Consider the following 26268-nt stretch of genomic DNA (forward strand, 5'->3'; position numbering starts at 1 on the left):
ATGCCAAGTTATACTAGCTTTCTGGAGACTAAATATGCTCAGCTAATAAGGTGTGTATGTTCTTACACACTTAAATCAACAAAGAGTATAACCTCAATTTAAATATTTATGAAAAATGCCAGAAAAAATATTAAAACTGAAATAAATATTAAATGCAGCATATATATGTATATGTATGTATATAAAAATATATAAACAAATTATATATATAATATACATATAAGTATAGACATATATCTATATGTATATCTGCATATATCTATCTACATATAGGTATACATATTTTATTATTTATTTTTTTGATATACATGTTTTAATATGTAATATTTACACACAGTTTTATCTCCAATATGTTTTTTTTTAAGATTTTATTTATTCATTCATGAGAGACACACACAGAGAGAGAGGCAGAGACACAGGCAGAGGGAGAAGCAGGCTCCACACAGGGAGCCAGATGTGGGACTTGATCCCAGGACTCCAGGATCACGCCCTGGGCTGAAGGCAGGTGCCAAACCGCTGAGCCACCCAGGGATCCCCTCCAATATGTTTTTTAATCAATTGTTTATTTATTAATCCACACATCATTCCTGGGGCTAAATATGATGAAGAAATAAGAAAGCTCTCTGGGGGATGCCTGGGTGGTGCAGCGGTTTAGCGCCTGCCTTTGGCCCAGGGCGCGATCCTGGAGAGCCGGGATTGAATCCCACATCCGGCTCCCAGTGCATGGAGCCTGCTTCTCCCTCTGCCTATGTCTCTGCCTCTCTCTCTCTCTCTCTGTGACTATCATAAATAAATAAAAATTTTAAAAAAAGAAAAAAAAAGAAAGCTCTCTGGAACCCTCAAGGACTCCTTAAGTACTAGATAATAAGGAGTAGGTACTAGTGTGGAGCTGGCCATGTGAGATATGGACAAACATAATGTGCTTCTGCAGTCTTACATTTTTAAAGGGCTCAAACCCACCATTATCATCCCCTTTCAGCATTATTCCTTACTCTTTGTCCTGGGAAAACTGTTTCTAAAATAATAACCACCTCCCCATTTCCCTCCTCCCAAAATTATATCTTTAATTCAGATTTTGTGCTTTTTTTCTTTGTCTTTTCTTACGTTCTTTAAAGGCAAGACCTATAACATATGTGTTTTATATACTGGATCATGCCCTAAATTATTTATTCAGCAATTATTTTATACCTAATCTCTAGCACTCAGAGAGCCTTTCAGATGGACACCGGAATCAAACTTGGAAGGGTGGTTTTGCCAGTACTTAAAACAGGAGCCTTAGGGAGGGGCAAGATGGCGGAAGAGTAGGGTCCCCAAGTCACCTGTCCCCACCAAATTACCTAGATAACCTTCAAATCATCCTGAAAATCTATAAATTCGGGCTGAGATTTAAAGCGAGAACAGCTGGAATGCTACAGTGAGAAGAGTTCGCGCTTCTATCAAGGTAGGAAGACGGGGAAAAAGAAATAAAGAAACAAAACGCCTCCGAGGGGGAGGGGCCCCGCGAGGAGCCGGGCTGAGGCCGGGGCGAGCGTCCCCAGGACAGGAGAGCCCCGTCCCCGAGAAGCAGGAGCTGCACCGACCTTCCCGGCGGAAAGGTGCTTGCAAGGAGTTGGAACAGGACCCCAGGAGGGCGGGGATGCCCTCGGGCTCCCTGGGACACTAACAGACACCTGCACACCCAGGAGAGTGTGCCGAGCTCCCTAAGGGCTGCAGCGCGCAGGGCTACACCCAGAGCAGCTCGGAGGGGTTCAGGCGGCGGCTCCGCGGAGAGGGCTGCGCAGCCCGGGAGCAGCTCGGAGGGGCTCGGGCGGAGAAAGAGGCTCCGTGCGGAGGAGGCTGCGTGGCCCGGGAGCGCGAATCCAACAGCGCAGGCCCGGGAGCACTGGGCGCCAGGACACAGCCCAGGATACAGCCGCTCCCCAGGACAGGAAGGACGCTCCTGCCCCGAGCTGAGCAGATCAGCGGCCCCGCCCGGAGCCTACAGGCCCTGCAGACGGAGAGCTCTGGAGTTACTGCGGGAGTTGACTCCAGGGCTCCAGAGCTGGCCCTGCCACTGCGGTTGTTCCTCCTGGGGCCTCACGGGGTAAACAACCCCCACTGAGCCCTGCACCAGGGAGGGGGCAGAGCAGCTCCCCCAAGTGCTAACACCTGAAAATCAGCACAACAGGCCCCTCCCCCAGAAGACCAGCTACACTGACAAGTTCCAAGGGAAGTCAAGGGACTTGAAGTATACAGAATCAGAAGATACATCCCAGTGGGGTTTTTTTTTTCTTCTTTTTGATTTCCGTTTGCTTCCCCCACCCTTTTTTTCCTTTCTTTCTATTTTTCTTCTCTTTTTTTCTTTTTTTCTTCCTTTTTTCTTTTTCTCTTTTCTTTCCTTCTTTCTCTCCTCTCTTTTCCTCCTTTTCCCAATACAACTTGTTTTTGACCACTCTGCATTGAGCAAAATGACTAGAAGGAAAACCTCACCTCAAAAGAAAGAATGAGAAACAGCCCTCTCTCCCACAGAGTTACAAAATATGGATTACAATTCAATGTCAGAAAGCCAGTTCAGAAGCACTATTATACAGCTACTGGTGGCTCTAGAAAAAAGCATAAAGGACTCAAGAGACTTCATGACTGCAGAATTTAGATCCAATCAGGCAGAAATTAAAAATCAATTGAATGAGATGCAATCCAAAGTAGAAGTCCTAACGACAAGGGTTAACGTGGTGGAAGAACAAGTGAGTGACATAGAAGACAAGTTGATGGCAAAGAGGGAAGCTGAGGGAAAAGAGACAAACAATGAAAAGACCATGAGGACAGATTAGGGGAAATAAACGACAGACTGAGGAAGAAAAACCTACGTTTAATTGGTGTTCCCGAGGGCGCCAAAAGGGCCAGAGGGCCAGAATATGTATTTGAACAAATCCTAGCTGAAAACTTTCCTAATCTGGGAAGGGAAACAGGCATTCAGATCCAGGAAATAGAGAGATCCCCCCCTAAAATCAATAAAAACCGTTCAACACCTCGACATCTAATAGTTAACCTTGCAAATTCCAAAGATAAAGAGAAGATCCTTAAAGCAGCAAGAGACGAGAAATCCCTGACCTTTATGGGGAGGAATATTAGGGTAACAGCAGACCTCTCCACAGAGACCTGGCAGGCCAGAAAGGGCTGGCAGGATATATTCAGGGTCCTAAATGAGAAAAACATGCAACCAAGAATACTTTATCCAGCAAGGCTCTCATTCAAAATGGAAGGAGAGATAAAGAGCTTCCAAGACAGGCAGGAACTGAAAGAATATGTGACCTCCAAACCAGCTCTGCAAGAAAATTTAAGGGGGACTCTTAAAATTCCCCTTTAAGAAGAAGTTCAGTGGAACAATCCGCAAAAACAAGGACTGAATAGATATCATGATGACACTAAACTCGTATCTTTCAATAGTAACTCTGAACGTGAACGGACTTAATGACCCCATCAAAAGACGCAGGGTTTCAGACTGGATAAAAATCAGGACCCATCTATTTGCTGTCTACAAGAGACTCATTTTAGAAAGGACACCTACAGCCTGAAAATAAAAGGTTGGAGAACCATTTACCATTCAAATGGTCCTCAAAAGAAAGCAGGGGTAGCCATCCTTATATCAGATAAACTAAAATTTACCCCGAAGACTGTAGTGAGAGATGAAGAGGGACACTATATCATACTTAAAGGATCTATCGAACAAGAGGACTTAACAATCCTCAATATATATGCCCCAAATGTGGGAACTCCCAAATATTTATGTCAATTAATAACCAAAGTGAAGAAATACTTAGATAATAATACGCTTACACTTGGTGACTTCAATCTAGCTCTTTCTATACTAGATAGGTCTCTAAGCACAACATCTCCAAAGAAACGAGAGCTTTAAATGATACACTAGACCAGATGGATTTCACAGATATCTACAGAACTTTACATCCAAACTCAACTGAATACACATTCTTCTCAAGTGCACATGGAACTTTCTCCAGAATAGATCACATACTGGGTCACAAATCAGGTCTGAACTGATACCAAAAGATTGGGATCGTCACTGCATATTCTCAGTCCATAATGCCTTGAAATTAGAACTAAATCACAACAAGAAGTTTGGAAGGACCTCAAACACGTGGAGGTTAAGGACCATCCTGCTAAAAGATGAAAGAGTCAACCAGGAAATTAAGGAAGAATTAAAAAGATTCATGGAAACTAATGAGAATGAAGATACAACCATTCAAAATCTTTGGGATACAGCAAAAGCAGTCCTGAGGGGGAAATACATCGCAATACAAGCATCCATTCAAACTGGAAAGAACTCAACTACAAAAGCTAACCTTACACATAAAGGAGCTAGAGAAAAAACAGCAGATAGATCCTACACCCAGTAGAAGAAGAGAGTTAATAAAGATTCGAGCAGAACTCAACGAAATCGAGACCAGAAGAACTGTGGAACAGATCAACAAAACCAGGAGTTGGTTCTTTGAAAGAATTAATAAGATAGATAAACCATTAAGGCTGGAGCCTTATTAAAAAGAAGAGAGAGGAGACTCAAATTAATAAAATCATGAATGAGAAAGGAGAGATCACTACCAACACCAAGGAAATACAAACGATTTTAAAAACATATTATGAACAGCTATATGCCAATAAATTAGGCAATCTAGAAGAAATGGACGCATTCCTGGAAAGCCACAAACTACCAAAACTGGAACAGGAATAAATAGAAAACCTGAACAGGCCAATAACCAGGGAGGAAATTGAAGCAGTCATCAAAAACCTCCTAAGACACAAAAGTCCAGGGCCAGATGGCTTCCCAGGGGAATTCTATCAAACGTTTAAAGAAGAAATCATACCTATTCTACTAAAGCTGTTTGGAAAGATAGAAAGAGATAGAGTACTTCCAAATTCGTTCTATGAGGCCAGCATCACCTTAATTCCAAAACCAGACAAAGACCCCACCAAAAACGAGAATTACAGACCAATATCCCTGATGAACATGGATGTAAAAGTTCTCAACAAGATACTAGCCAATAGGATCCAATAGTACATTAAGAAAATTATTCACCATGACCAAGTAGGATTTATCCCCGGGACACAAGGCTGGTTCAACACTCGTAAAACAATCAATGTGATTCATCATATCAGCAAGAGAAAAACCACGGACCATATGATCCTCTCCTTAGATGCAGGGAAAGCATTTGACAAAATATAGCATCCATTCCTGATCAAAACTCTTCAGAGTGTAGGGATAGAGGGAACATTCCTCGACATCTTAAAAGCCATCTACGAAAAGCCCACAGCAAATATCATTCTCAATGGGGAAGCACTGGGAGCCTTTCCCCTAAGATCAGGAACAAGACAGGGATGTCCACTCTCACCACTGCTATTCAACATAGTACTGGAAGTCCTATCCTCAGCAATCAAACAAAAAGGCATTAAAGCCATTCAAATTGGCAAAGAAGAAGTCAAACTCTCCCTCTTTGCCGATGACATGATACTCTACATAGAAAACCCAAAAGACTCCACCCCAAGATTGCTAGAACTCATACAGCAATTTGGTAGCGTGGCAGGATACAAAATCAATGCCCAGAAGTCAGTGGCATTTCTATACACTAACAATGAGACTGAAGAAAGAGAAATTAAGGAGTCAATCCCATTTACAATTGCACCCAAAAGCATAAGATACCTAGGAATAAGCCTCACCAAAGAGGTAAAGGATCTATACCCTAAAAACTATAGAACACTTCTGAAAGAATTTGAGGAAGACACAAAGAGATGGAAAAATATGCCATGCTCATGGATTGGCAGAATTAATTTTGTGAAAATTTCAATGTTACCCTGGGCAATTTACACGTTTAATGCAATCCCTATCAAAATACCATGGACTTTCTTCAGAGAGTTAGAACAAATTATTTTAAGATTTGTGTGGAATCAGAAAAGACCCCAAATAGCCAGGGGAATTTTAAAAAAGAAAACCATATCTGGGGGCATCACAATGCCAGATTTCAGGTTGTACTACAAAGCTGTGGCCATCAAGACAGTGTGGTACTGGCACAAAAAGAGACACACAGATCAATGGAACAGAATAGAGAACCCAGAAGTGGACCCTCAACTTTATGGTCGACTAATATTCGATAAAGGAGGAAAGACTATCCATTGGAAGAAAGACAGGCTCTTCAATAGATGGTGCTGGGAAAATTGGACATCCACATGCAGAAGAATGAAACTAGACCACTCTCTTGCCCCATACACAAAGATAAACTCAAAATGGATGAAAGATCTAAATGTGAGACAAGAGTCCATCAAAATCCTAGAGGAGAACACAGGCAACACCCTTTTTGAACTCAGCCACAGTAACTTCTTGGAAGATACATCCACGAAGGCAAAAGAAACAAAAGCAAAAATGAACTATTGGGACTTCAAGATAAGAAGCTTTTGAACAGCAAAGGATACAGTCAACAAAACTCAAAGACAACCTACAGAATGGGAGAAGATATTTGCAAATGACGTATCAGATAAAGGGCTAGTTTCCAAGATCTATAAAGAACTTTTTAAACTCAACACCAAAGAAACAAACAATCCAATCATGAAATGGGCAAAAGACATGATGAGAAATCTCACAGAGGAAGACATAGACATGGCCAACACGCACATGAGAAAATGCTCTGCGTCACTTGCCATCAGGAAATACAAATCAAAACCACAATGAGATACCACCTCACACCAGTGAGAATGGGGAAATTTAACAAGGCAGGAAACCACAAATGTTGGAGAGGATGCGGAGAAAAGGGAACCCTCTTGCACTATTGGCGGGAATGTGCACTGGTGCAGCCACTCTGGAAAACTGTGTGGAGGTTCCTCAAAGAGTTAAAAATAGACCTGCCCTACGACCCAGCAATTGCACTGTTGGGGATTTACCCCAAAGATACAGATGCAATGAAACGCCGGAACACCTGCACCCCAATGTTTCTAGCAGCAATGTCCACAATAGCCAAACTGTGGAAGGAGCCTCGGTGTCCATTGAAAGATGAATGGATAAAGAAGATGTGGTTTATGTATACAATGGAATATTACTCAGCCATTAGAAACGACAAATACCCACCATTTGCTTCAACGTGGATGGAACTGGAAGGTATTATGCTGAGTGAAGTAAGTCAATCGGAGGACAGACATTGTATGTTCTCATTCATTTGGGGAATATAAATAATAGTGAAAGGGAATATAAGGGAAGGGACAAGAAATGTGTGGGAAATATCAGAAAGGGAGACAGAACATAAAGACTCCTAACTCTGGGAAACAAACTAGGGGTGATGGAAGGGGAGGAGGGCGGGGGGGTGGGGGGTGATGGAAGGGGAGGAGGGCGGGGGGGTGGGGGTTAATGGGTGACGGGCACTGAGGGGGGCACTTGACGGGATGAGCACTGGGTGTTATTCTGTATGTTGGTAAATTGAACACCAATAAGAAATAAATTTATTATTAAAAAAAAGATATATACTAGAATTGAACAGTAAGTAACTGAATGGAGGATGGTGTGAGTTAGATTTCTCACTGTCAGAATGGAAGTTTACAGATAAAGATAAACAAGGAGAGAAAGCTGGAACAACCCATATGGTAATGGATTAGAGTAGGACACATCAGTATTATTTATGTTCATCTTAATATAAATAAAGGTGTATTATATTAAAAATAAATAAATAAATAAATAAATAAAACAGGAGCCATGATGCTGACAATTTTCCACTTTACACCCTACTCAGAAAATTGTTAAAAGAATTAAATTCTGGGTTGGACCTCAGTTTCTTACTTACTGCCTGAATTATGATAATCCCTGCTGCTAGCTATACCTTTATTTTATGGAAGAAATTGTTCTTTCAAATGATCAATTTTTGTACATCATCACATTATTTATTGCTCTGTGAAAATTGACTCTTTGGAATAATTTCCTTTGGAAATCCTATCCGATGAACAATTATTTCCTATTTATTTTGGGTTTAATGATCAATGTATTAGAGGACTCTATCTATTATACAAACAAATCCTCACATATAATAGTTTAACAAAATAAAAAAGTAATCTCTTACTTAGGTAGGGGACTGATGTAGGTGTTCCTTGTCTGCAGGTAACTCTCCTCTGGGTTGTGATCCAGAGATCCAGGATTCTTGCAGCTATTGGTTCATCCTCACCCTATTGATTTGTGAGTCCTGTCTGAATACCAATCAGTGGTTGGTATGAGAGATAGGGAAGAAGGCATACCTCCATTTCACTCCTAACCACATGGTTACTCATTTCCCAGCAGGGGGCTGGGAAATATCTCCAGCTAAACATTTGTCTCCAGCCACAACTCATTAGGGAAATAAAACTGTGGAATGGGAAATACAAATATTTAAAAGTCACTAGCTCTCTGTTACTCTCTATCAGCTCATAATTTCTTCTGCCCTACAAAGAATAGAAATCAATTATATGCATTCTTATATTGGATTATATTTAATTTTTTTGGTGGTTGGTTGTTTCTGTAGGAAATTAAAAGCATCTATAGGGCAGGAACCAGGATTTATTCAAGGTACCTTATAAAGTCTTGGTGAAGGAACTTTCCATTCCTGATAGAGAAGCTCCACCCTTCTAATCCTTTGTACTCACATGGTGTGCCTAGGCTTCAATGGCCAAGTGGCAGCCTTGAATATATTATGGCTATTCCATTCACTCTAACGAGAGAGTTGCATTCTCCTCAGAAACCATTAGTTTACTCATAGTAGTCTTCAGGTATTCTGGCTAATGATTCCATGGCTCCTAGAATTCTAAGACCCAAGTTGCCATGAGCATCTACTCAAGTTGTCAAAAGTATAGGAATGGCACACAAAGTCTTTATGTTTATAGTAGTTGTGGTTTGGTTTGGTTTTGTCTTCTAATGAAACACATGCATAAACAAGGCAAAGGGAGATTTCTGCATTAGGATCATAAGGTTACTAACAAACATACTTTGCATTTGTAGAGTGCCTTTTACTTTTCAAAGCACTTTCATGGTGTTTATTATATTTATATTTTGAAACTATCTGGTGATATAAGAAGACATGTATTATTATCTCCAATATAGCATGAAGACATTTTAGCCTAATGTGGACAAATCAGTTTTTCATATTAATATAAATTTGTGCTGACACTAGTACTAGAATGGATGTTTTTTAGGCTCACAAACCATTCGTTTTTTGCAAAATGCAATAGATTATAAACTCTTTGACAGTAGGGATGTGTGTGTTTCAATTTTCATTACCTATTTGTACTTTGGAAAAAAATGACTAAAGAATCTGTGTGTATGAAGACAGTGGTGTTAGTGACTACTGTTTAGCATATCTATCATCCATTTGATTTTTCACCTTTTCCCCTCATGGGCATCCAGTGAACATATCTTCTCTTGTAATACTTTAACAGGTCCAAGGAGGACATGAACTACAATACTATAAATATATCCAGTGTTATCTATAACCCAGAATTTTCTTGATGCACAGGTTTTTCTTCTTGACCTGAATGTTAAGATCAGAGATGTGTCCTAAATATTTTAGTACCCTTTAGAACCTTATTATAAAAGTATAATCCAAATTGGGAAGTTTTCTCTCTTCTCAAATTGTAATGATTTTTTGCTTAATGAGTGCCATGTGTTTACTCTTCCTTTGTGAAGTAAGACTTATCTTTAATGTTCTAAATTTAAATTGAGTTTCAAGAGAGCTTCAGCTTGTTAATTAGTCTTCCAGGATTCAGTGGTCAAGGCTGTATTCCCTCAAGCCAGTCCCTTCACCATTTTAGAAGCAGTAGTTGTATTCTCCTCTCAGCCTTCATTTTCCAGACTGAGAGTCCCTAACTCTTTAGACTGTTCCTCTGAGGATAAGCTACACACATAAATCAGGTTTCCAAGGAAGCTAAAAGAGGTAATTATTATTTGCATTTTGGGCATTTAAAAACTCAAAGCTCAGAGGTGAGGATACTTAATTCTAGCTACTTCACCAGATTATAAATTTCTCCTGGGAGCTCAGCTCCTTCTGTTTATTTTATCTACATCTTTACTCCTTAAGATTCCAGTGATACAACCATACAAATAACCCTGACTTGAGGGCTCTTAATAAAAAATACATTAGGACCCATCAATTTACTAATCCCAATTCTAGTTTCTAGGTCCCTCTCAGTCAAGGAAAGTAGACTTGTACTATTGTCTAGGGTATTACTTTACCAAAAGGAGACTTTTTGGCACACTGAGGTGATAAATTTCCTTTACCTTCTACATTACAAAAAGTATTTTCATCTGAATTATATGGATTCATACCCACCTCTCTTAGGTGAATAGGTACCATCCAGGTATACTGAGAATAATCATCTTTCCCAACCTGAACGGTTTCCTATGGTTTAGTTGCTACCAAAGGACAAAGCAGAAGTGCTTTTCAAGGTCTTTTTTAGAGTTTAAACCAAATTTAAACCTTTTTTTTTTTTGTTTCTTTGGCCTCAAAGTTACATTTTAATTACAGTGCAATAATTTGAGGAAGACTGGTAATAGGGAAAACTTTTAGACCTTTTGTTCTTTAGTGCAGTCAAGGGAAACCTCATTAGAGAGGATTTTCTTAGTTAGCAGGGCTTCGAGGTTAATGAGCTGTGAGTGATAATATATAGTAGTAATCCCTCCTGGCAGTAACAGGTTGTATTTTATACATTCCTTAATCTCAATAGGAAAGGAGGTGATGGGAGAGGGTGAGAAGGAAACCAATTTAAGGGGCCTGGGGACGTTCTAAAAATCCCACTCCTGGTATGAATCATAATTGAAAACTTCACATGTTTAAACCTGAGAAGCTAAAAGATGAATGGGTAACAACAGTTCTCCATAAACTGATTTTAGTGACAAAATGGTATCCTGTTGAGATTCCAAAGATGGATTGAATGAGGTTCCCCAAATCTGGCATCACCGAACTAATTTCCTTTTGATGTCACAAGACAGAACCAGCAAAGTTTAGTCATAAATCTTGGATCAGTTTGATAGAGATGATGTACAGTGAAAGTACATGGGGGTGGTGTTTATAAGGGGATATCCTGAGCTGAATGTAATTTTCAGGGTACAATTTATATGACTTAATTCCACAGAGGGTTAGCTTTGAAATAGACTGAGATGCTTCATTAGATGGCCTTATTTTACGAGCCAGATACTGGTCCTTTAGAACTTTTTATGCTCATCCCATTTGGTACTTTCTTTGTTGTTGGGAACCCTCTAGACATCAACTCAGTTCATACCTTAAGTTTAAAGAGACAGAACTGCCTTTCCAAGCAGAACTCAACTGGATAAGCCACAATGTCATCATATTTGTGTGACATTAGATGCCTTCACGTAAAGACAGAAAGGAAAAGAAGAAAGAAGGAGGTTCCCTTTCTCCTCCTTTGCTAGGTTTGCTTTCATAGGTTTGTATGTTAGAATTGCCATCAATTATTTACATTTTAACAAAATAAAGTTCAGAATCCTTCTCCTGACATCAAAGGCGATGCATGATTTGATATTGTCTAATTGTTACATTTTATTTCCAATTTCTTTCCTCAACAAATTCTATTAGAAACAAGCTGGAAAACCGATTTTCTCCCAAACATGCAAAGCCCTTTTCTACCTTCACTCATTGGGTTACTGCTGCTTGGAATGTCTTCCTTCACTTCTAGTTATCTGGCTCCTATTCTTTAAGATCTACTTTTTAAAGTAATCAATCAATCAAACAAACAAATACACTTACATTTTCCATGAAATTGACCTTGTCACTCGATTTAGAAAAAAAAGAAAAAAAATTCTCCCTTCATTATCTCTCTTCATTAAAAGAACTATTCTTGTGGATATGTATGAAAATATTTTGAAAGAAAAATTGAAAGTGCTTTATAAGTCAAAGGCATATCTCAACTTACTAGTATTATAGCTCCTTTTTCATAAAATAAATGATATTTTAACACTGAAAATTAAAAAAAATCATCTCAGAACAAAAGACAATTTTATGAATCCAACAGATTTTACATTGTGAAAAAAACTTATTTTCCTCCCTTTCTTATTTTATCTATCTATTTATTAGGATTTATTTATTTATTTATTTATTTATTTATTTATTTATTTGATTTTACCATAATTGTATGAAGATGTAATTACCCTCCAGTCTGCTGCACCATCTTGGATGAATTTCTTAGGGAAGAAAATTTATCAAGCTGAGAAATTACTGAGAACATTCATCAGTGTTTCTCCCTCTTGGTATGTTTTGGAGAAACCCTGCCAAATGCCTATTCAAATATTTGAAGCCCTTTGTTGAGGTTCCCCATTGACAGAAAATTTCCTGCTAAGAATGTGATTAGACAAAAGTCATATTCTTTTTCTAGCTCATGGCTAGGCACCAAAGATACCAAGAACTTTCTAGATTGAAATACATGTCTACTTTGTTCTACTCAGGGAGACTAGTGAGTGTCAGGGTCTCTTAAGCCTCTCTACCCTGCACTCCAGCTACTCTTACTCAAATCTGAATGCAGAGCTGAGCCTAAATATGCTATGCTTCTTTATCTTTTTAAGACCTAAATTTCAAAATTAATTGCTGGTCGTCTACCATCTTACTTGAAGTAGCTTCTTTCTTTAAAACACAGAAACCCTTCTTTATAACTTTCAAGAGTTTATATTAATCCTGAGTTCTTATCTCTGTTTTTCCATGTTGATTTGGGACTTTTGGTGATGTCTAAGACACTCAGGACACACCTGTAGGTGACTATATCAGCAGGAGTTGGATCGATTATTTAGTCATTTAATTTTATAACCTTTCTGTTTTGTTCTCAGTATTTCCTTGGTCAGGATTTGAGACAATAAGCATTGATTGTTCCTTTGAAAGGAAAATTATAGAATAGAAAGTATATATAAACCATTTTTCTATAGTATTTAGTGGGATACAGTTTTTGAGATGAAAATCTGGGTGGTTAGGGCAACTTCTGCCTTTTTCCTCACAATCATAATTTTGAGCTTTTTGGTGTTCAAGAATAAAACTTCAGGTTCAGTATGCTTAAATTAAATAACATATTTTACACAAATCTTATATTCTTGATTTAGAAGTTTAAGTCCTTAAGAGAGGACTTAAATTTTGGCAATGGGATAGAATTTTGTTATCATTGCAGGGATGTCCTTAAAGAATTGTTATTTCTTCAGCCACTCTTGGATAAAGTAGTTACCTAGCATTTTGTAAGAAAAATTTTAAAAATAAGTTCCAGAACATTTCCTAGCAGTTAATGTTAATAAGATATTGCTCCTTCAGTAGATCAACAGTAGAATATTTTTACTGGGAACTCTATATTGCTGAGCACAGTGAGAGTAAACTATGCTGGAGGCCACACTTCACCAGAGCTCATGAGGGTGGGAAGTACAAAACAGAAAAGATAGAGAGATGTATAAAGTTTCCACATGACCTTAAAAAATGTGTATGTTCTACCTATAATCCTATTCTTTAGATTCCTGTATCTGCTGCCATATCTCTCATTACAAATAAAATCTTATAGATATTCCATACTCAATATATTTTTTCTTTTATTTATTCATTGAGTTTGAACACTGATTTTAATGTTCACCTTAACCTGAAGTATAAGAATAAATATGGTTGGAAAAGGGAAAGATGCAAAAGGTGAGCCCATGGTGCTATTGGTTCTGGGCCAAATGCTTCAGCTTCATCTTTAAGCTTTTTTCCCCTCCAGTGGCAATAAAGCTGTTATCAGAATGGTTTTCTTGGTCATAGAGGAAATGATCCTATAATATTGCCTGAAACTAATCCATTCTCAATTTTTTTTTATATTTACTTTACTTAAATTACCAGACTTAACAATTAATCTGTTCTCAAATTCCATTTGGAATTATGTCTTCAAGTTTTCTGGATTAATTCTAATTTTATTTTATGTATTTGTTTTTGAAAATACTGCAACACTATATATAATGAACTTGAATTACTTGAGTCCTCTTTGATTCAATCCTCTTACGTACTAAGTGTCTATCTATTCTGTTCTAAACCACTTGACAGGTACTATGGGGAAGTAAAAGAAATGTTAAATGTAATGATTATTCCTTAAAAACAAATATGGTCTTGAGTCTAGGTTTTAGAGAGGATATCTCCTTCTCACACTCTACTCATACTAACCTATAATCAATTCCTTTTATACTGCTCTCCAGAATATTTGTTACTTCTCTACAACTCTACCACTGCCATGCTCCTTCAAACCACTAACATACTTTGCCAAGACAAAAGAAATAACTTCCTTAATGTCCTACTTTCTCCTATACCTGCCTTCCCTGCCCCATAGTATATTTGTCCCCAAACAGCCAGTTATCTTTAGAAATTTCAAGTTAGATCATGGTGCCCCATTGTCTTACACTTTCCAGTCATTTAAATTAAAATCCAAACTCCATTCTCTGGCTCCATGCTTATTCCTCTGAGTACATATCTTACAACACTACCACTTAGCAGGAACAGTGTCACTTGGGAGCAAGTCAGAATCTCTGGGATGGGGCCCAGAAACTGGTGCATTAATAAGTCCTCCACATGATCCTGATGCATGCTAGAATCTGGGATCATTGTCTCACAGCCCTTTTTCCTTTGCTGGGTATGCTCCAATGCTACAGGATTTCTTTCTGCTCTTTGAATCACTGAATTCAAGTCTGTTGTCAGGACCTTTAACTCTCTATCTATCTGTTTGGAATGCACCTACCCCTGGCTTTCTCCTTGTCAGTTACATCCCTACTAAATACTATGCATTCAGAAATGTTCCCCTGACAGCATCATTTAATGTTGTCCTCCTCACCCCTTTCTTCTACATTAGGTTCTTGTTTTCTTTTTTAAAAAAGGTTTTTATTTAAATTCCAATTAACATACAGCATAATATTAGTTTCAGGTATACAATATAGTAATTAACACTTCCATACAGCAAGCATCTGGTGGTCATCATGACAAATGAACTCCTTAATCCCCATGATCTATTTAACTTATCTCCCCACCTACCTCCCTTCTCAGTTTGTTCTATATAGTTAGGAGTATGATTCATGTTTTGCCTCTCTTTTTTTTCCACCAAAATATGTGACATTTCATGAATTTGTGTGTCATCCTTGCACAGGGGCCAGTCTTTTCTGTATCATTTCAATTTTAGAATATGGGTTGCCAAAATGAGCAAGGTTCTTGTTTTCTTAACAGTGCTTCAACTCATTTCTTTGTTTACATATCAGTCATGATATTAGACTGGAACTCAGGTCCTAAGACAAAACACAAGATATTCTAAAGTTGGGTAAGGCTATATACAGCACTTGTAATAGGAAGTTAGAAAAAATTAGTTTGTATCCTACCCTGTGATCTTTTCAGCTCCAGTGTATAAAGTAAGTTTAAGAGGCCCAGAAAAGGGCTGTGTGATAAAAATTTGAGTGTGGAGATGCTGATATGTTCTGGGTTTCACTCCTTTTATTAGGTAAGGACAGTCATGTTTTTCTTACCCTCTGGCAGAGGACCCCACAGAATCCTCTTTGAGAGTTGCTATGTGTCCCCTACAGTAAGTGGCACATTGGATTTATGTCTGAGAGAATCTCAAGTGTGAGAGATAGGCTGATTATCTATTCTGACAGCAAAGTGAAAGAAAGGAAAGGTGGTTGGCTGCTTTGGGCAATCTGTGCTCCTAGACTTTGAAGAGGAAAAAGATGCATGATAAGCACTTCCTTTAGGCCACATGGTGTTCCCTTAATCCCACCCTAAAGTTCTATGAGAAAAGGCAAAAGAATATAGTAGAAAGAACCAAAAGGCCCTTGTGAATGGCCACAGGCTACGGAAGATGCTTTGAACAACTAGATGTAAGAGAATTTATCAACCACATAAAGGGAAAAACAGATCTCCCAAGAGTCCACTTGCACAAGAGTCAACTTTACCAACCAACCTACCTGGCCAAGACAGAATGAACTATGTCACATTATTCATCAGACGGAGTCTCCACTCACCATTTTGCTTCTCCCTTCCTAGCTCTGATCCTGGAAGGATCAGCATAAGTCAAAGTTAACAAACTAGAAGATGAGTAAGATGCAGACAGCATCTTCGGTGTAGATGCCACTCTTCCTCCATTGTGAAGGACTTGGCCTGTAACCTGCTAGGTTAGCAAAGAGGAGTAACCCTAATATTGAATAAAACATAAGGCTTTGATTCTATATATGATCATGTCATCTTCAAAGAGGTATAATTTTAGTTCTTCCTTTCTGATTTGCATGCCTTTTTTTTCTTGCCTAGCTGTTCTAGTTAGGACATCCAGTACTATGTTGAATAAAAGTGGCAAGACTGGCATCCTTATCTTGTTCCTGAACTTAGAGGAAAGGCTTATAACTTTGTAACACTGAGTCTGATGTTAGCTGTGGGCTTGTCATAAATGATTTTTATTATGTTCAAGTACAATCCTCCTATATGTTGTTGAGAAGTTTTAGTATGAAAAGATGGTTTTTTCCAATGCTTTTCCATCTATTGAAATGATCATTTAATTTTTTTAAAGATTTTATTTATTTATGAGAAACACAGAAGGGACATAAGCAGAGGGAGAAGCAGGCTCCTCACATGGAGCCCGATGCGGGACTTGATCCCCAGACTTGGGATCAGGAACTGAGCTGAAGGCAGATGCTCAACCGCTGAGCCAGGTGTCTTTGATCATATAATTTTTATCCTTCATTCTACTAATGTGGCATATCATATATATTGATTTGTGTATACTGAATCAGCCTTGTATCCCAGGGATAAATCCCACTTGACCACAGTGTATGATCCTTTTAATGTACTCTTGAACTTACTTTGCTAGTATCTATGTTCATTAAGGATATTGGCCAATAATTTTATTTTCTTGTAGTGTCCTTGTCTGACTCTTGAATATATATCAGAAAGAAACAAAATTAGTGTCTTGAAATTTATACCCCCATGACTACTGCAGCATTATTCATGATATCCAAGATGCAGGAATATTCCAAATATCTTCCCATGTTAAATTAAATGGATTAGAAAAATGTGACACACACACACACACACACACACACATACACACACACACACACCGAGGAATGTTATTCAGCCATAAGAAAGAAGGAAGTCCTGCCCTTTACAACAACATGGATGAAACTGGAGGGCATTATGGTAAATTAATTAAGCCAGATAGAGAGAAGCAAATAAAGCATGGCATTACTTATATGCAGAATATTTTTAAAATATATAATAATAAAGCCAATTTCACAGAACCAGAAGCCAGATAGAGAGAAGCAAATAAAGCATGGCATTACTTATATGCAGAATATTTTTAAAATATATAATAATAAAGCCAATTTCATAGAACCACAGAGAATAGAATGGTGGTTCCCACTGCCTGGGGCAGGGGGGATAAGGATATATGGGTCAAACAGTCTACAGTTTCAGTTATAAAATGAATGTTTTAAAGCTCTTATGTACAGCATGATGGCTATAATACTGTATCGTATATGTGAACTTTGCTGTGAGTAGACCTTAAGTATTCTCACCACACACACAAAAAAGAGTTAGTTATATAAGGTGATGAATATGTTAATTATTTTTATCTTGGTAATCATTCCACAATGTATATGCATATCAAATCATCATGTTGTACATTGTAAATACATACAATTATATTTGTCAATTATTCCTCAATAAAGTTAGAAAAGAAATTTAAAAGGTATCTTTAAGGGGGCCTTTTATTATGTGAAAATCACCCCCAAATCATGGAAATTTATCTACATTTCATTCAAGAGTAAGAGACTATATTTAAAGGGACACAAAGAAATATAGTCAATATGCTTTCCAACTACATTAAGAGTAGGATTTGTCCAACATATAGGTTGTACTTACTTTCTGCTCAGCCATATTACCAAGAAACAGAGATCTCATCTATTATTGTTCACTGAAGTATTTTTGGCACAAGATCATGTCTGGTATTAAGGAGAACTTAATAATAGTAGTGAATGAATGAATAAATGAAAGAACAAATTAAAAAAAGAGAATACAACTGGTAGACTGAGGTTAAATTACAACTCTGCTGTTATGTTACTGTGATAATTACTAAGCTTCAGTTAATTTCTTAATAGAAATTAAATAAAAGCACCCACCTCTGAGGTGATTGTAGAACTGAAATAAAATAATGTGTATAAAATGTTTAGCACAGTATCTCACCCATAATTATTATGATGATTATAATATTTTATTTTAGAAAATAAGATAGCTACATGTATAATATTATGTTAAGACATAAAAGCAGTAAATCTTGTAGTGATTAAAAAGAGATGCCAGATTCAAGTACTGATCATTTCCAAGTAGACAGAATTTATAGAGTTGGAGCAGAGAACAGAGATGTTTAGAAGGACTCATAAGAAACAACCCAGGTGTCTAGGAACTGACACCTGGGTTCATACTTTTATCATGTCGCACCTAATTAACTCATCAGCCTCCTAAGCAATCTTGATATCAGCCCCTTCAATTTTTTCCCTCAAATATTGCTTCAATAATGGCACTCCCATAACAAAAAATTAACAATGAAAAAAGCAAAAAACAAAACAAACAACAGCCAATCAAAAATGCCCCCCAGAAACTCTGCACAGAATGAAGTCAAAATTCCTTATGTTGGTGTTCTAGACCCATTGTTACAGGCAAAACATCCAACTCAGGTCTTACTATTCCTCACCAAGAACGTTCCTTGAGTCCTATTCATCTCTTTACTGCCCCTTGAATATATGACAAACATTGATCACTTGAAGTGTCTGTTCATTTTGTATTTTCTTCAAGGAAAGTGCTTCTCTACTCTCAGCCTGTTCAAATTGCCTCCTTCTTCAGAGTTCAGCTCAAGTCATTCCTCCAGGGTTCATGCTCTCCTCCCTCTGGAAAGCCATTTCTTTAATTGGTTATAAAGTTCTTTTGTTCATTTATCACATGCATTGGGACACCCTGTTCATTGTGCTCTCACAGAATCCTTTCATTTCTGTAGCTTAGTTATGTACAGCTTATTATTATTTTTTACACATTTATTTTATAGCTATTACTAAGAAGAATATAAATGCTTTGATGATAGACACAATAGCTTTTACTTCTGTGCATCCTGCCCAGTAACTAATACAATACTGTACACCTGATCTGTTTTACAGAATTCTGCTGTGATATGGATGTTCTGTATCCTAATAGCTTATAGTAGTGCCAGTGTTCAAGTTGTCACTAGGTCTTATTAAGGAGACTGATACAGCCCTCCCCTTGAAACTTTGGGTCACCTTGAGGGAAACCAGAGGAGATATATATCCCACAATCACCCCAGCCACAGTGAGCAGCACCACCTTAAACTATTGACTTAATCCTCAGTCAGTATTGAGAATATTTTTTTTCTGGCTAATTGAAAAGGAGTTTGTGACTATTCTCTTTATAACTTAATTGGCTTGCAAGTATGAAAAAAAATGGGAGTTGGATGAAAAAAAAATTTTGTATTGGTCACATAACCCCACATAGGCTCTAAGATAGACAAGGGTGGGTAAAGAGGGGTTCAAGTCATTTGTATTACTCAGAATGAATTCTTTAAACATCTCTGATAGAACCAGTTGAAATAAATTTGGAAATAAAGTATAATATTACCACAGAGTCGTGTTGTTGGTGACAAGAGAGCTAAAAAAATAAAGAAAAAATAACTGGCTGGTAATATTTTAAAGGGTAACCAATGCTCACCAGCAGCTGCAGTAAGACATTAAGTAATAGAGCACAGTAATGTTAACTGCTCTCCTGGTAAGAGTGGTAAATGAAATAAACCCCAGCATCCAGGGTATCATTAATCTATAGTGAATAATGGCAGTGGTAGTGTAAGGAGATTAAAAAGGGCATTGTAAACATTTGTGGCTGTATAATATACAAATTAAAAATGTGAGAACGCTTGCAGCTGCATAATCTACAAATTAAAAAGTGTAATAGCATGGCATTAATTACTGGCTGATCAATTCCCCCATAATTGCTGGCATGTAGATGAACAATTATAGGTCCGAAATGTTATTTGAGAAAGAGACATTGACCTTGGAACTGTAAGGAATGATACTCTGTTATAAGGTAATACAGGATCCTATCAAACTCAGTTCCAATATTTGTAGCAGCCGCCAGCTCAGCGCAGGGCTGTAATCACCACACTATTTCTTTCGATTATGGTGCCAGAGGGGTTACACATTGTTTTCTCTTTTTGAACAGAAACACCCAGTGACCTTCAGCCTTCTGAAAATGGGACCATCAGGCCTCATTTCCAAGTTCAAACAGTTTTAATAAAAATGAAATAGCAGGAGATAATGTACTTTACCCTTCTAGGCCAGAAGAACAGTTTAGAAAGTTGGAAAGACAAACTTCGTTCAGATGCGAACATTCCAACTGGGATTGTGGCTGTAGACCTAAATGTTTCCAGACCAATCATTTTCAAGTTTACTACCAATAGTTAAGTAATCAGGGACTCAAATATTTGACTGATACTGGAAACCAGAACACTTACCTCCATCGGTTTGCCCTCCTTAATAACAGATGACACAACGAAGCTATGCTCTTGTTGACGATTATAGTTACAGTGCCCAACAAGCTAAGTGAGTTGAGGTTCAGCAGAGCAGCTGCTGTATCAGACATGCAGCTTCAGCTGAAGCTAGCTCCATTAGAGCCCTTTCTGACACTGAATCACAACTTCAAATCCAGGAGTTACCAACATTCTCAATCCCCTTCATTCATTTACTACATGAGGCAAGCTGGGTTTTTGCTCATTGTCCTTCTATTAAAACTGCCTTCATCCAGATGACAATAATTGCCAGTTCCAATGGACATTAGATGTCAGACATTATCTGACCTTCTTGTGGAATTCAACTCCACTGGCCACTCCCTTTATCTGTAAACTCCCCTTTTTGAGCTTTTGTTGACCCTTTTTCATGGCTGCCTCAGTTTCTATACATTATTGGCTTCAGTGACACTAACATTATCAGCTTCATTCCTTTTCTTTCTCTCCAATCCTTCCCAGTGCAGTTCCATCTACTTCTAATATATGTGAGGGCGAAATCTCTGGTCCAGACCTCTCCGGGTCTCACAGTCTGTCTACAGCCAAAACCCTACTAAGCATAAAGAAATGGGGGCAGCCTGGGTAGCTCAGTAGTTTAGCTCTGCCTTCAGCCCAGGGCGTGATCCTGGAGACCAAGGATCGAGTTCCACATCAGATTCCCTGCATGGAGCCTGCTTCTCCCTCTGCCTGTGTCTCTGCCTCTCTCTCTCTCTGTCTCTCTCATGAATAAATAAATAAAATCTTAAAAAAAAAAAAAAAGAAAAAGAAAAAGAAAATGGAAGACTCAGCCCATCAGATCCTGAATGTCCACCTTCACACCACTTTAGCCCCATGTCTAAAATTACCCATCCTCCTGTTCCCCTGATCATGACTGGCAACCACAGTGCCGTGCTACTGCATTTTTTACAGCTCCCATAGCCCTCATGCCAAGTTGGTCATTATGGCCTGTTTATATCATCCTTTAATTTTTTCTTAAATCTTTCTCTATCATTCTATCATTGTTCTCTTTGTCTTTTTCCCAGTGTTTTTATCATAGCCTTATAATTTCTTCCTCCTGCACTCTTAAGTACTAACTGCCCACGACACACATCTTTTAGCTCATTCCCTATAGGGCCATCCACAGTTATCACTGACCCACTTGTAACTTTTCAACTGCTCTGTACTTTTAATGAGTAAAGCCAAGCCTTTTATCAAGACCTCTGATTCCTCCATAAACCAGTCCCTGATTAATTCTCCAATTGCATGTGTTACTGCTTTCTAATCTTACATGTTTTATCCAACAATTAACTACAATAATAAAATCTTTCAACAAGGCCAGCTTTATTAAACCTCCAGGTCTTTGCACATACTGTTCCCCCACCTGGATTCCCACTCTCCGCTCTGTAATCTTAAATAGTTTTCATGGCCATTTTTCAAGGATCAATTTAGAGATTATTTTCCCTCAGAATCCTTTGTTACCCTCAATAGAGCCATCCTTCTCTCATTTTCTTATCCCTACAGATACTTTCATTACAACACTTCTCAAAAAGTGCTGTTTGTCTAAATTGGCCATTCCCCTTCCCTTATGTCTTTGCAAACATGCTTCCTATCACAAAGCCTGACATCTGGTAAGCACTCAGTAATTTTTATTTTATGAATTGTACTGAGTTGGTAAAACCGAAAGAAATGCTTGAAAATTAGAAATAAAAAGGTAGACAAACTGCTCTTCCCTTGGGAGTACTTTGCTTATATTAAAGCAGTTGCAGTAGAGATAACAAAAACAATAATATGCTATCACTAGTAATAGTATATCTAGTCATAGTAATACAAGTGCTAATCACTTCCTATAAGCCAGATATGCTGCTTCTTTTTTCTGGCATGAATTATCACATTTGATCTTGACAACGGATAAGGTAGCTGAAACTCTAGGTTAGAGAGTTAAAAAAAAATTAAAATTAAAAAATTTTAAAAAGCCTGTTCAGTATCACCGTGTTAGAAAGTAGTGAAGCTAGGAGTTGATCCATAGCTATCTGATTCCAGAGTCTGTTCCTTTAACCATTAATTATCCCTCCTCCTTGATCCCCCCTTCTCAGTACTGGTTAAATTATATTTTCATCGAGTAGCTCATTTTTTATTGAAAATACCAAAATAATGTGTTATTTTGGATTTGTTTAGACCCAGGACAGTTATCTCTGTATAAATATACTCCTAGCCTGTAGATTTCCTTTAAAAAAAATCTTAAATACCTCAAAAAGAGGCTGACCTCAATGAAACTTTCATTTGAAGCATTTTAACAATCACATATCACACATACACACCAAACAAATTTTCAAATAATACCAGCTCTTTCTCCCAAAGTAATATTCATCAATTTCTCCACTTGACTATTCCATCTATTCAATACAATTATGGAGACTTGAAATACACAATAGATATTGATTCAGTTTCTCATATAGAGACCATTTAAAAATAAGAACTGGGGAGGACATTTTGAGTGAAACCATTTACATAAAAAGTAAAATCCTGGCATACAGCTTGAGGTCAGTCTTAAAAGAAGCCAGAAGACACATAAAATTAAAGAAGTATTTTCAGAAACTTTTAATAGACTCTCCTCTTTGAGCTAATCAAAATAATTAGCATTTCTATTATTCCTTTGGAATCTCACTATAGAATTCTTTGCTAAAGAAAGGAATTTAGTGGTTTAAAAAATGATTAGCATTTATATTATTAGAGGGGCAACACATTAGAACATTATTTCCTACCAATTAGAATTCAGGGTTATGAAGGCTAGCCTTCTACCACCATGCTAAAAGTTTGTGTAAACTTACTCACCATGGAAAGGGATCCACTGTGGAGTTAAGGGCACTGAACATACAGAAGAAAAGAAAAATAGAAAAGCAAAAGTGAGAAAAGAGTGTTTTTAAAGTATCAAAATGAACTTAGTCTGAGGGGGTACTACCCAGAGACTAGCCTTCAGTGAGCCCTCAGAATGGCCCCAGAATGTAGCTCTTTGGGACCAGCCTCACAATCTTCCTTCTGCCCAGAGAAACAGAGTATTAGTAAATCTAAAGAGTAGAAGAGGAAGAATGTCAGACATCCAGTTCTTTATTAGTTTCTCCATGGGAAATATTTTAAAGAGAAAAAAATGTCAAATTTAGAAAAATAGTGAGTTGCTTAAAAAAAAAATCTCAGGGACACCTGGGTGGCTCAGCGGTTTAGCACCTGCCTTTGGCCCAGGATGTGATCCTGGAGACCCAGGATCAAGCCCCACTTCAGGCTCCCTGCATGGAGCCTGCTTCTCCCTCTGCCTGTGTCTCTGCCTCTCTTTCTCTCCCTCTCATAAATAAATAAATAAATAAATAAATAAATAAATAAATAAATAAAATCTTTTAAAAAAATCATCAAGTAATCTGATTATTAGAATTAAACACTTTTTTTAAAGATTTTTTAAAATTTATTTATTCATGAGAGACACAGAGAGAGAGAGGCAGAGACAGGCAGAGGGAGAAGCAGGCTCCATGAAAGCCTGATGTGGGACTCGATCTCGAGACCCAGGATCATGCCCTGGGCCAAAGGTAGGTGCTAAACCGCTGAGCCATCCAGGGATCCCTGAAGTAAACACTTTTTATTTAAAAAAATCTGTTTCCATGAACAAACTCAGTTCAACTGATACAGTATAGACACAGTTTCCATCAAGAAAATGGTAGGTCTTCATTTCCATGCATCACTGTTTTTGGTTTGTTTAGCCTTTTACACTAGAAATACTTACAAATACCTCTATAAAGTTCTCTAGTAACTCTCCATGTTCCCATACATTACTCAGGTTGCTAGAGAAAGGTCCAGACTGTCCTCTTTCCCTGCCCTTAGCCAACTCAGATACAAAGAGCAGGTGCATGAACAAGAATAGATCAGGGTCAAAGTCATGGAATGGAACAAAGAATCAGAGTTATGGTCCTTCTCTCTTTCAGGGTACTATCCTTTGGCTCCCTTTTCCAACTATCCCAAATCAGGGCAACATGGAAGGAGCCTTCACCTCCTTCAGCAATAGGGAACATGAGAAAAATCTGGGAAAGACTGCATGTGCTAGGGTCTTAACAAATTTTTTTTCCTCAAAAATTGTTCTCTTCTGCTCTTCTAATTTTTTTTAGATCACTTTTTTTTTTGTTTTGAGGTAACTCTAGACTCCTAAGAAGTTGCAAAAATAGTACAGAGAGTTCCCAAACTTCCCCTGATAACATCCCACATAACCAGGTACATTACTGAAACAAGAAAACTGGTTATTGGTATAATACTATTAACTATAGATCTTATTTGGAGTTCACCAGGATTTACATATATAAGCTTTTTTGGGTGGGATGTATGGTTCTATGAAACTTTACCAGATGATAAATTTGTGTAATCACCACTACTATAAGGAAAGTAAAGTGTTCTATTTCTTTCTTTAAAAAAAAAAAGAAAAAGATTTATTTTAGAGAGAGAGAAAGTGGGATGAGAGGTAGAGGGAGAGAGAGAATTTCAAGCACAAACTGAGCTGAAGGTGGAGCCCAACAGGGAGCTCAATCTCACAACCCTGAGATCATGATGTGAGTCAAAACCAAGAGTCAAACACTTCACCAACTAAGCAACTCAGGTACCCCTAAAGTGTTCCATTTATATCACAGAAAAGAAACACCCTTTAGTTATGTATCAACAGTCAAATCCTTCCTCAACCCTAACCTTAGGAACTGCTGATGTGATACAGTATTCCCTTCCTACCTCCCTTCATTTCTTTTTTCCTTTAGTCTTTCCCGGCCACCATAATCTCTTCCCAGGTTGCTAAAATTGCCTCTCCATTGTGTTTTCTCTTTCTTCCAGCACCCTAATTCCCACACTACAATGTGACAGAACCATTTAAAATACATGTGATCCTGTCATACCACTGTTTTATATTGTATCTTTTTTTTTCTTTTTTTTTTTTATTGGTGTTCAATTTACTAACATACAGAATAACCCCCAGTGCCCGTCACACATTCACTCCCACCCCCCGCCCTCCTCCCCTTCTACCACCCCTAGTTCGTTTCCCAGAGTTAGCAGTCTTTACGTTCTGTCTCCCTTTCTGATATTTCTCACACATTTCTTCCCCCTTCCCTTATATTCCCTTTCACTATTATTTATATTCCCCAAATGAATGAGAACATATAATGTTTGTCCTTCTCCGACTGGCTTACTTCACTCAGCATAATACCCTCCAGTTCCATCCACGTTGAAGCAAATGGTGGGTATTTGTCATTTCTAATAGCTGAGTAATATTCCATTGTATACATAAACCACATCTTCTTTATCCATTCATCTTTCGTTGGACACCGAGGCTCCTTCCACAGTTTGGCTATCGTGGCCATTGCTGCTAATATTCGATAAAGGAGGAAAGACTATCCATTGGAAGAAAGACAGTCTCTTCAATAAATGGTGCTGGGAAAATTGGACATCCACATGCAGAAGAATGAAACTAGACCACTCTCTTTCACCATATATTGTATCTTAATGACATCTTCAATATTTTCAGGATAAATTCTAAATTCCATATTCCTTTTTTTAAGATTTTATTTATTTGAGAGACGGAGAGTATGAGAAGGAGGAAGGGCAGAGGGAGAGACAGAATCTCAAGCAGATTCTGCATGGAGTGGGGCTCCACCCCACAACCCTGAGATCACTACCTGAGCT

The 26268-nt window shown here is 38.0% G+C and overlaps 1 long non-coding RNA gene and 1 other non-coding gene across 5 annotated transcripts in view; both read right to left on the reverse strand.

Annotated features, from left to right (window-relative positions):
• The window catches only part of LOC140635180 (uncharacterized), a 315137-nt gene that overhangs the window by 183162 nt on the left and 105707 nt on the right, over positions 1 to 26268 (reverse strand). The window lies entirely within an intron of this gene.
• Positions 15091 to 15192, reverse strand: LOC140636099 (U6 spliceosomal RNA). Its single transcript, XR_012033424.1, has one exon. It is a non-coding gene; the product is annotated as a U6 spliceosomal RNA (small nuclear RNA).

This window comes from Canis lupus, chromosome 6 (assembly GCF_048164855.1).
Source record: "Canis lupus baileyi chromosome 6, mCanLup2.hap1, whole genome shotgun sequence".
Taxonomy (NCBI): Eukaryota; Metazoa; Chordata; class Mammalia; order Carnivora; family Canidae; genus Canis; species Canis lupus.